This window comes from Aulostomus chinensis, chromosome 12 (assembly GCF_037954235.1).
Source record: "Aulostomus chinensis isolate RoL2024-O1b breed Wild chromosome 12, RoL_Achi_v1.0, whole genome shotgun sequence".
Lineage (NCBI taxonomy): Eukaryota > Metazoa > Chordata > Actinopteri > Syngnathiformes > Aulostomidae > Aulostomus > Aulostomus chinensis.
This window is the reverse complement of record NC_141331.1, coordinates 23,974,948-23,988,403: the sequence shown is the minus strand read 5'-3', so window position 1 is coordinate 23,988,403 and position 13,456 is coordinate 23,974,948.

Sequence of the window (13,456 nt, the reverse complement as noted above, 5' to 3'; positions counted from 1 at the left end):
GCTAACTACCAGGTTGGCCTACAAAAACATGTCATCAATATGTATATCCCTTCGATTAAGTGAATAAAACACCCAAAGAGCATCACTGTTAGAATTAGAAGAATTAACAGATGATAAAGGGGATGTACAGTCCTGTTTATTCAGTTGCTGAATGATATTGCACTGCATTTCTGTAAGTTGTCCCAGACGAGCCCTGCCCTTCCCAGTTTTTTGATAGTCATTTTCCACACTTTGCACAGTGGTTTTCAGAATCAGAATCAGAAAAACTTCATGGAACGGTGAGGCAAAATTCTTGGGTTGGAGGTGTTCATATTCAGTATAGAAAATAAAGAATTTTATATATATATATATATATATATATATATATATATATATATATATACACACTCACACACACACACACACATACATACATATGTGTGTGTGTATACACACGTATATAGGATGTAGGATTGCTGGTACTATGTAGTGTACTATGTAGTGGTGAGTATCAAGCACTGGTCTTAACCACTAACCCTAACCCTAACCCTATATATATATATATATATATATATATATATATATATATATATATATATATATATATATATATATATATATATATATATATATATATATATATATATATATATAGGGTTAGGGTTAGGGTTAGTGGTTAAGACCAGTGCCATATATATATATATATATATATATATATATATATATATATATATATATATATATATATATATATATATATATATATATGTACGTTAAGAATAATGGCAGTACCAATTAATGATGTGATTGAACAAATGTATGAAGGTTGATCAGGGAATGTTAAAGTGGTGAAGTGTTGCAATATGAGTTTGAGATGCTGTTATCCAAAGCCATCAACAGTGTCCCTGGATAATGCCATCCATCCATCCAGCCATCCATTTTCTTCAACTTATCCTGTTAAAGGTCACAGGACGGCTGAACAGGTCAGGTCACCAGTCCATCGCAGGGCCAACACATAGAGACAGACAACCATTCACACTCACAGTCACACCTACAGTCAATTTAGAGTCTGGATTAAGCTGGTCCCCATTTGCATGTCTTTGGACTATGGGAGGAAGCCAGAGTACCAGAGAGAACCCAGCAGGTACAGGGAGAACATGGAGACTCCACACAGAAAGACCCCGTGCTCGAGCCAGGACTCGAACCTGGAACCTTCTTGCTGTGAGGCGACAGTGCTGACCACTGCACCACCGTGCCACCCCCTGGATATCGCCATTTATGCTAATACTAGCAGGTTGTGGATGTAGGAAAAATCCCAGCATACCAAAAGTAAAATGTAGGATTGCTGGCACTATGTAGTGGTGAGTATCAAGCACTGGTCTTAACCACTGTGTTGCATCATCATTTTCTAATTCCTCTGAACCAGATCACCTTTGCCTGAGTTTTACTCTTCAGTGGGAGACTAAAACATAACTGACCTGACAATGTGACGTGACGTGATGTATTTGTGTGTAATAATCAGACATACCATAAATTCCGTACCGTCTACATTGTGAAGTCTTCCCGACATTTGTGCAAACCACAGCTTATACACCCCTGAGTGGTGAGTTGACATGTGTGTGTCCAATGATCTATGAGCAACAGCAGATGAACTCCTTGATCAGGCAGATCAATGCATTTAGGAAAACCCAGTGGGACAAAGACAGAAGGGAATGAAAGAGAGAGTAAAATAAAGTGAGAGAAACAAAGCAAGAGAGCAGAAGATCTATTGAATGTGTTTTTTTGTGGCTGAAGAATCGTCCCCAGTGGCTTTGAAAAGAGGGATAATCCTGTCAAGTAAGCAGACCTTTGGATATTCATGACTGGCCGAGCGGCTCTGCGGACTGAAGGAGGACACAGTCAGGATGGGATTAAACATCAAAGTGAATCTGAGGAGCTGGACTGGGACATGAATCAACCATCTCGCGAACACAGAGGTCTCAGAGGGGTGTGTTTGGGGCCAGTGGGGGCCAGTTCTCTGGTGGGTGGACAACACTTTGAATGACTTTGGATGATGGCCTCCTGAACACAATTCAGGAGAGTCAAACCATGTGTGTGCACCTGCTCCCCATCTGAGACACATATGCATATATAAGCATCTAATCTAGAGACAAAGTAAATTCTCACTCTCATTGCACAGTCTGATGAAAGGTTGAACAGTTGGAGTAGATAAAACTGACCACAGGAGATCAACTTATAAGTCACACACTCACTGCTGATGATGATGATGGTTTCTCTCTTTCTGCTCAGTCTCGATTTTATTTCTGTTGCGCCTCCATTGCCACCTTGCAGAGTCATTGCTTCCTTAATCTGCTACCAGTCTCATCCTCAGCAATCTGCCACCGTCACCACCACCAGTGTCTAGACTCCATTTGGGGATTTACCTCGCAGCTGCCCTGAGATGATGTTCTTGAGGAGTCGAAGCACCATAGACTCATTATAAAGGTTTCATGTCATATAGACCATCTTTTTCTTCATACGCCTCCCCTGATTGAAGTCGCCGGCGTGTGCAGTGACAGTGACCTTTGACATTTGAGCTTGACCGACAAAATATTTGAAGCTCATCCTCGAGCCTCATTGACACAGAAATGAACAGCCTCTATCCACTCTGGGAGACATCACCACCGTAGTTTGTACAATACACAGCCATTATGAAACCAGAAACTCGACAAAAATCATGCAAAACCTAAATATGTTTATCGATTGCTGACAGCTTCTTGGAGTGATTAATTAAATCAACTCTGAAAAAACTATGATGCTTTATGATGTGTCAGTGCTGCTTTGTCTGACTAGACTAAGAAGAACATTTGTTTTGGGATAAAATTGTTGTAGTGTTCTTTTTTTTTAAATTGGGGCTCAAACATCGATCTTCTGTTGCAAATTCCTCCCTACAAGGACACATTTGAGCCAAGTTCACCCTCCAAAGTTCACTGTCAGATCACTGTAATGTTTGCATGGCCGAGTCACAAAGGCTATGTCAGGTCTCTGAACAACATTTTGACGTGGAAGAAAATGCAAGAAAGGAGAGACAGGAAATGCCGAAAAAATGTAACCGATTCGGGATCTTTTGTTCCAAAATCTAGACGTACCTGAGAAATAGAAATCCAAATTATTTTGCTGTGACTTATCAAAGAAGAAGAAAAAGAGGAGAACATGAGTAGAATTAGATATTGTCATAAGAACATGTGCTCACGACTAATTTGTCCTCTAGTTGCAACATTAATAATGAAACTAATAGAAAAAAACAAACGCAACCAACTTGGACTGCACAGTGAATTGATATATTCATTGAGATGTTACCTACTGTAATTTTTAAATCACAGAAAGGTACAATATTTCAAGCTAGTTGTCACAAAGCATCGTTTTGACTTTAGTTTTTAATGAGCTTTTCAATGACGTTGTAAAAACCATCATTTCCACTATGACCATAATCGCAATTAGATATATTTTTTTGAAAAACGTGCAGCCCAAAAAACAACCTGTTCATTGCATTAAATGAGTCATATATTAATCCAAAGCCGATCTGAATAACCCCAACCCTAACATAGTTTTACTTAGTTGTTTGAATTTTGACAGATGGTTGCATCCTGTGACGCGTTTGGCGAGAGAGTTCCAGGAGGAGGCGGATAAGGAGTTAGGAGCACGCTCTGAGGTCCTGGTTGGAGGTTGAGCTCTGAGTGGTTGAAATAGAAAAGGAGGTTGGTATCAGTCAATAAATGACTTTCTAGGCTTTAAATGACCTAAAAAGTGAATTTTGCCTTTCAAGTACTCACAAAGAGTGCTCGCAAAGATGGTTTTCCCTCCAAATACTTTTTTGTGACTCCTGAGTCAGCCATGTTATTTTGCTAGCAGCTAACAATGACTAACAACAGCAAAATGGAAGTGTTATGGGTTGTTTTAAGCTCAGATCAAAGTGTTTGTAGGTTACTCAGAATACAGTTGGATAAAGAAGAGGATATGGTTTATACTTGATGATGATCTCTTCAATCTGTGAGATTTTTTTCTGCCCCTATGTGCCACAATTTAATACAATTATAATTTGTCAAGATAAAGGAGTCGGCTATCATATTGCTCTGTAACATATGTCTGCTCTCTGACTTGTTGCTTCTCTGGGGTCCCCACTTACCTTAATCAAATCAGCTCCAGTCATCTGATTCACATGAGTTTGGGACAAATACCGCGAAAAGATGTCTCTATTTCATTTCTAGACCTCATTTAACCATTAAATTCCTTCAACTATATAGAGAATTCATCAGTCACCTGCTATCACGTCCTTCTGTCGCGAAACATCCTCAGTGGGGGGACACTCATGAGTTAGGGCAACATCTGAGATAAACCTGCCACAGTTTGATGAGAGCGCAGTCTGAATAGGAGGAGAGCGCTGACTGCTTTGGTCACATCACTCAGGTTTTAGAGGGGATTTTAATGTGCTAAGAGGCTGTTAGGAGCAGGAGCACAGAGGGAGGTGAATGAGCCTGCAGAGGAGGAGGGTGTCGTGCTCAGAGGAGATTTTGGGATGTCTCTTGGGGAAAGGAGGAGGTAATTGAGTGTGTGTGTGTGTGTGTGTGTGTGTGTGTGTGTGTGTGTGTGTGTGTGTGTTGTGTGTAATACATGGTGTAGACTGACAGATGTGTCCATCAATGCCTGAGGGAATCACCTTACATCTAATACATACATCTGTCAGCCTGACATCATATGTACCATTTTGGGTTTTCCCACTCAAATCATTCAAATTCTCTGTGCTCCATCAGAGACAGATGAACTTATTCCTGACAGACTACATACACAAAAAGACAGAAAACTTTACGATGGGAACGCGTGTTCGATATGAGTTTTGGAAAATTCCCTAACTTTTCATTACTCATTTGGCATTTACAATAATTAACTCTATGAATTTACAGGGCTGAGTGCTTAATGCGAAAATGCATGAGAATGTGGCTAAATGAAAGTAAAAGGACTTTGATACAGGAGGAGTTTCAGGTGTTGAAGCCAGTTTTATTTTGGCTGGATTGCATAAATACAAATATGGTGTGTGTCATGGAATGCACTGAGGCCCAAAAGGACTTTTTCTTTCATTTTGAAAGAAACAGTTGTAAAACAATGATTGAGCTTCACAATCACAGTGAAAAAAAAAAAAAGGTTTACAGTCATAATTTGATCAGTGTGGCCGAATAACGTCTCTGAAAATCTGAGAGAGTCCCAGGATCAAATCATTGTACCATCATTGATGTTACAGAGGGTTAATCTGGAGTCTGGCAGGCTTGGCTGGAGTGCTAGCGTTTCCCTCACACCCAGAAACTAAGCAACTTTCAGAATGTAGAGTGTGTTATAAGGAACCCTTAGAAATGTGGTTCCAGTGGGCAGGTTTTCTTTATGAAAAATAACATGAATGACAAAATCTGACCTTTCAACATGTGTTCATATAATCAGAATGGGCATCTACATCTCACCTGAGTGATTCATTTCAAATGCCCAACATGTGGCCAAGGGGTAAAAGGAATATAGCAACAATCAGACATAAAGGTCAGCTTTTCCTGTTGAAAAATAATTACATTCATTTTCTTTTTAAAATTAGAGTTAAAAACAATGGCCTTTTTTTGTGCGTTATAGATAGCATTGATGGATACAGCTGGTCTCCCAGCAGAGGACTATGGCTAAGATTTTAAGATGAAAAACATAACAAAATATAATTTCTATAACTTTATCTAAGATACTTGTTTAAAAAACATGTTTATGAAGTGACGGAAATTACTTTTTCTTATGAATGAAAGACAAAAAATACACATTTAATCAGAAAATTCTATCACAACAGCACATGATGTAGACATGAAACAGGATGCATAAAAAATCCTATTTGATGGTTTCTTAAATTTTTCCAACAAAAAGTTTTCACAGGGGCCACGGCAAGCATGTTCTGAAGCAAAGTCTTTCAGTTGGACCTACATGGTGGACCGCCAGCACTCCCTGGTCAGCTGGAAGGTGTGATCCCTGCAGCATGTCCTGCTTCGGCCCCACGGTGTCATCCCAGCTGGCTGAGCATGAAATGTGTCCAAAGGGAAGCAACCAGGAATGTACCAACCAGGCTATGACTACACCATGCTGGGTCTGTAATGAATGCTGATAGATGACGACCAAGTGATGTCCGTAAAGGCTGAAACACACACGCTGCACATGAGCCAAGGTTTCCGCTGTTCTGGAAAAGGAAACAAGAGATACTAAGCAAGTTCTAAAAACAGTAACATTATAGTAATATATAATGGTCTAAAAAGCTTTATTTTTAGGAGAAAGTGAAAGGCCGGAAATGTGCCATCGCACAGGTAGCTGTTGCAGAACAACAGCAATAATACGTAACACCTCATTTCCAAATACAGAAACCTGGAAACTTCCATGATCACTGGTGTGTTTGCAACTCTCCTGCGTGGTGTTTTCCCCCAAGAGAAACGAACTTTTGCCACGATGATCGACCACAAACAGAAACAGGCGACAACCTACAAGTAAACTAAATAACAGGCGTTGTTTTTTTTTCCTTCAGATATCTATGAAGTGTTACAAACTGATTTTCCACGTCAGGTCGGGCAAATAGAAACATAAGTGCCAAAGAGGGCAACGCACCTGACCATAGCTGAAGGCATTCCATCACCTGAGTGCCTTTTCAGAGCTTCTGAGGAAATCCCAGGTGTTTCATTCAACATTTAAGAATAAAGCCACAAATGTCCAGGAACTACTAACCTCAAAGTTTCAATTTCTATGCAAAAGTTTAGAGAAGCTCCTGGACATACAATTACGTTTCCTTATTTTTTTTACTTAAACAAAAATTTTAGAAATATTTCCGACTCTTACAGAGACAGATGATATCAGGATAAATCCAAATGCCAATTTACTCTGGGGTTTGGCTTGCTTTTGTTCTGTAAATGGCCTTCATTTATGGAGCATTCATTGTCAACTGGCCACTAAAAATGCTTTCGGTGTATACACTGCTGACTAAGGCAGCAGGAATGGTTGGGGGTCCAATATTTTGGTCAGCCTCTGGAGGAGCCAGGAGTCGAACCAGGAACTCTTTGTTCAAAAGATGACAAGCTGGTTAATCGTCCAGTAGAAATTTCTTGTGGAGTTCTTCAGCGACTAAATGTCCTGATCAAGACCCTCTGACATTGATCCAAGTCCTCAAGCTGTGGGCATCTGCCACAATATGATTTGATATTTATATTTGGAGGGCAAAAAAATATCCCATATGGATTACTATATATATTATATGATGGAATAACAGTGTAGCTATGAAATTTGGGGTTTGATTGGACTTACATAGTTGAGGTTAGTTTTATGTACTCTCTGTCTGCATCGTTTTTGTCCAGGTTTATCCTGGGTGACTATACTGTGACATAATTAGGAGCAAACTCATTGTCCCTTTTCTAAATATAATTGAAATCACAACCCAGGAATACTTTACGCAGGACCTGTAAAAATCTGCCATATAGAAATTCTAATTTTCTGCTCTCTCTACTGTCGTGAACTTGGTGGACCAAGATGAAAAACTAATTTCCGACCACCAGGCAGTGTTTTGAAGCCTCACATTCCGTGTCTGTTCACCGCCACCATGCCACAATGCTTCACTTTCAGAAGTCGAATCACTGGGATATGTATCCTCATCCATCATACTGCTATCAGCCTTCATGTTAACAGTGACTTTGGTCTAGCTGCACCGCCCTCCATACAGACAGGGATAACCTCTCAAATCCCACCCTTGGCCTTGTACCTCGAATAAAACCCTAAAAAGAAACTTCAAGATCCGCCTCCAAACATTTAGACTTCAACTGGGGTGCCCATGGCCTCAATTCCTTAGTGAGAAGAAGAAGAAGCTCTGTGTTTGACTTTGGACAAGGATTCCTGTGAACGTTGGTGTCTCTGAATCCATCATTGTCACAGTTAAATAGGATTGGGGGTTTTAAGGATACTTTGTGGGGGACGGGTTAACTAACACTCTCCTATTAGCAGCCACCCTCCAAATCCCTAGTGGCATTGTTTCAGAGACGGACATCTGCTATAACAACAGACAGTCCCTGAATAAGCTCATGTTTGGAGTTATTGCAACTGACTCTCAGCAAAAAAGGTTGAGGCACTTTGGTTAGAATTGTTAAAATCACTGCAGAAAGCGTAGTCATTTTCTTGAAGTTTAATAATATTTTCAGGCTTTTTCTTTAAAAGTAACATCAAACTCAGATCTGGCAAGAATATGTACATTATGTGCAATAAATTTGGTAGAAGTGTCAGTGGAGCAGTTAGCAAGATGAAGTATGAATGATGCAAATGTCCATCTGTATTTAAACAACCGTGACCAACTGAGCGTGTGCAGCTATTGAGAGTGAAGCTTTTAGGCTCTCTTTCACAAAGGGATTGAGGGATAAAACCTTACACCCCTCCCACCTTCATTATCCCTGCAAACTATGATCAGCACCAAATGCCGACTATCCCAGGCCAGTGTTCACAAAGCATGCTGGGAGGGACAAAAGCAGACCTTCAGCTGATTGGTTCCACCTTATTAACAGCTTGTAATCTTCTCATGTCTTTGGCCAGGCCTCACAGAGCAAGAGTTACGGCGTATAAACGAGTGTGTCTTCCATCCTAGCTTTGATGCGGAGTTGCCATTTCCCTCTGACAAGTCCTGCTCTGCTATATGTCCATTGTTGCTGCTGCACCTGTTTGCCTGCAGGGACACATGCAGAACATCAGTCACTGGCAACTGTTAATTTCTCATTTGACTCTCTTAAAGCATTCTAAACAGCAATCGAAGCTCATAGCAGGTGCACCTCCTCAGGTTTCACCCATTCCTGATTTCATTTTAAGGTTTGACTTCAGACTGTAGCAGGCAGAATAGTTTAAAAAGGAAGTGACAGGTCATCTCCACATCTTCAGATTGATCTTTACTGACAAAATATTAGAGGTGTTAAGACGGCAACATTAAAATTAGACTTCTCTACTCACAATATAAGGCAGCACACCTGTGAATACTTTGAAAAAAAATACTTGGGTTATGTTCTAAAACAGACGAGAAATGCATGAACTGAGCTTCAGTTTTGTCGTTTCCTTTGCATTTCACTCCTTTTTTTTTCTTTTTTTTTTACATTGTTTTAAAGGGGGTTTTGGTCTGAAAGCCGCGATTGCTTCCCGCACAGTAGCTGCACATGCTCAGTTGGTCACAGTTGTTTCGGTGGAGATGGACATTAAAATGGAAAAACATGCTCTTTTCCACAATACCAAATTGACCTGAATATATGTGATAAAACCCATCTTTCAAAACCCTTTCAATAGGAAACTTCCAAAGATTATACTGGGCTTTCGGGGGAATTTCTGTGAACGGACTTGTCAACACCAGCGCAGCAGCATTCGACTACAAAAAAAACGTACAATGCATCAAACAAAAACACATGATGTGGCATCTTTGTAGCCAATTGATCCATAAATAAAAGACAATCCTCACCTTTGCCAAATTTAATGTAATCCTTATTTGGGCAGTTCAATTAATTACTGGGAGGTCAGGTTGCTACTGTAGGGCAAAAATAAGTGATGGTTCCTTGATATATTCCGATTGTGCTAGTTCTTATTGAGTGTAGAATATGACACAGAGCATTTCAATTACAATTTGTGAAAAAGATTCCAGGAACCATCACCTGCTTCATGCTATAATACCTGAATCCAGGTTTATAGGGTCCAATTCCAACATGTTTTCACTGCCACATCATCAAATACAGATGCTTGGTCAGAGGCTCTGCAGAAAACTTACTAGAAATCATACAGCATTTAATCAGTTGAGATTTCCTGCATCCATAATATCTGCAGAGCTCCAGAACAAATGGGGAAATCCATGCTATCTGGCTAGTGACACAGATGGATGAACTGCTGCAATGGCGAGTAAAGATTGTCTCTGAATGGAGTTCTCAGATATCAGTGAGGGATTGGCCCAGATGTGATCTTCACCTGTTCTTAGTTCACTTTTCCTATGTGGCCCACAACTGACCTTGAATAAGTGAGCTGACTCATGGTGAGTATAGCGACCTAAACTTAGCCACCTTAGATGACCCACTTGTAATCCAAGTCAAGCCCGACTCAGTATTTGAGCAGCGTGTGGCACATCTCTGAGCCCTCAGTGACTAAAGGATCCAAGACAAAACAAATTACAAGAATCTCTCGACATGTTTGTTTCCTGTCACCAAACCCGTTTCACATTGGAGATGTTCTGCTCTTGGGTTTAGTCCAGTGTAACTACTGTTCTTAAATCTACATGATGGAAAATGCAGTCCTCTAATGGTGCTCCATGTACCTCCCTTCAATAGGAGTAAGAATTTATTTCTAGTATGCCTGAGGGAGGTGTCGATTAATATTAATGCTGATTCTGAAGGCTTTACTATGTGGTGCTGGGTTGCACTCATATACAAGCTCATCCTCAGCTGATGTGAAAGGACTCCAGCACCGTAGATTCCTCTTTTTTTTACCTCATTCTAATTTAACACATTGTTTGTTGGATCTTGTGAAGCAGTCAGTACCATTTAATTTTGTTTTTTCCCCCCCTTTTTAGCATCCATTACACGCATGCAGACCCCCGATTTAAGTACTTCTAAATCTTCCTTCTTCAAACAGATGCGTTAGAAACGATAGTATGATTAGGAGAACAAGAAGATCCAAGAACTCTGGTCCAAACTTGTAGACTTTGACAAAGCCAACAACAGCTCAAGCAATACTTTATGCACTCAAAAAACGTATTTTGCCTTTAAAATACAAGAAGAGCTCGAGCAGGTACCTCACTTCTTTGTGGCTCCCGACGTCAGAAATTGTCAGACACATTTTGCAACAAACTATGGCAAAACTGTCTGAAAACATCCGTTTACACACTCTCAAGCACATCACCAAGGACAATTGGTGTCCCCTTTAGCCAGCCGGTCAGTCATCAACTTTGTTTTACCATAAAAACCAGCAATAGTATTATTAGTAGTAGTAAAGAAGAAAAAAGTCTTCTTTCATAGTGGTATTTTTATTCATATTTCCCCTTCAGAGGCAGCACGGTGGTGCAGTGGTCAGCACTGTCGCCTCACAGCAAGAAGGTTCCAGGTTCCAGTCCTGGCTCAGGCACGGGATCTTTCTGTGTGAGTTTGCATGTTCTCCCTGTTCCTGCTGGGTTCTCTCTGGTACTCCAGCTTCCTCCCACAGTCCAAAGACATGCAATTGGGGACTAGCCCCCCCCCCCCCCCCACGACCCTTAATAGGAACAAGTGGAAGAAAATGGATGGATGGAAATTCACACTAAGTTCAGTTTTAGCTAATCTGTCTTTCCAAAATACTATGGCAATTATTAACTGAACATTAAAAGCTATAATTACATTGCCGTTTTTTTTCAAAGTCTACCAGCCTCTCCATATATCTGTGTGTGTGTGTGTGTGTGTGTGTGTGTGTGTGTGTATATATCATAGTTTAATGCATTCAGTGAGAATCTACAATGTAAATAGTCATAAAAATAAAGAAAAACTTTGAATGAGAAGAAACTTTTGACTGGTGGTGTGTATATATATATATATATATATATATATATATATATATATATATATATTTATTTATTTATTCAAACATGCAGTAAAAAAAACTCAACAACTTTCAGTGGTATCGCCATAGATGTACTTTGTATTCTTTATTGTGTGATTAATTGACCCAGGAGTTTGGCCGAGGTATCTTCCTGTCTGTCAGCCGCAGGAAACGGCCCCACACAGACGAGGCATTTAGCTTCCAGGTGCAGGCCCACCATTGGAAGGCCTTACCCAGATGGATAGTAGTCCTTCCACCATAAAGACACTAGTCTTCACCCTGCCCTGGAGCCACCGGTACTCCTGCCCTGGTCCAGCCTCATCAAAAGGAGCTTGGAAGCTGTGAGGCGGATATGCTGGGCTGCTGCCCCGAATCAAGCTTTCTTTGCCTTGTAATAGTGGGGGAGGAGCACATTAGACACCAGCGTCTTTATTTCTTCTCTTTTCTGACCTCTGCATGTGTGGCTCCTTGCAGGTGTCCTTTTTTCCTTTGCTTTTTTTTCCTTGACACAGAGACCGGATCCCCAAATACAGTCAAAACCATCATGGCTCGTTTTCTTTCATTACTCGGTTTATTACCTCTCATTGTTAGACAGGCACTAGAATCAAATTGAGCTCACAGGCACGGATACAAACACACACATACACACATTCATCCTGGCTGCCTGCACTCTGTTCTCCTGCAGGTGCGAAGGCCATCCGCCTGGCCCTTTTCATGAGGCCCTCCCTTTCCTGTCCGTCTGCAGCCGTCCATTCAGCTTCAATCACAGCACCAGCCGGACGCCACTGGACGACTGGCAGGGAAGGGAAGCGCCTCCGCACACATCTTTCACTTGTTGAGTGACAAGAGAGGAGTGGCTGGGGAAAAAAGAAAGTGTCTTCCTCCTTTGCATCTCCGTCTGCTTTCATCGTAAACAACTTGCTTTCTGTTTGTAACGGTGCTGCCTTCCTTTTCTCCTTACAAGGGGGGGATGGGGCACTGCAGAGAGAGGACGGACTGGCTCACTGTGTGACGGAGTGATGCTGAAGTCTTTTTGTGGCTCATGAATAGCACATTTGAGGTTTCCAGCCTTGCTCAGTGCCCCTCGCCAGCTTCACCTGTGGTTGGAGTCAATTGGCCTGTTGTCTGCCTGTCTGGATCGGTGCCCAGCACTCTGTCTGCCAATTTGGTTAGCGTAGCTGCTCAGAACTGAGCAACAATAACCTCCACCTCAAATCCATCAATTAACTCCCTGCACACAGTCATGCATCTATTCACTGTTTGCCAAAACTGTTGTCTGACACGATTAATACCCACGCTAATGCTGTTAATACCTGCTCTCTGTCCGTTAACAAAGCACTGAGGATGTTAATGGCTTCCCAGTTTTTAACATGGCTGTAGTGAGACATTCCATTAACCGAAAACTGTATTTAGACTTTCAGGTAATAACAAATATGGCCAGTTTTTCTCTCCTGCATCACTCCTTTGTGACTCCAGAGTGGAGAAAGAGCCAGCCACATATTTTTAGCTTGAAGCTAATGGTGACTAACAAATAACAGAGACTGTCTAAAGACATCCATTGACAATCTCTCGAGGGCATCAGTTGTTCTAATCTGAATCAGCTTTGTCCAGCTGTGTGCTCGGTAATTCGCAAACACTTCTAGTTGAGCCAAAAATTAAGCAATTATAACCCCTCCAGCACAACCCAGTGTATAGCATGTCAGCTGAACCTCCTAGCTCACACTCACACAGTGCAGAAATGGAAGTGTAACAATGTCTTCGCCAAAATGTCTTTGATTTTCAAATCAGAGATGTTCTTGGACAGTTTTACTGATGTTTGCTGTCAATCACCATCAGCTTCAAGCCATTGTGGAATCACTAAGAAGTAATG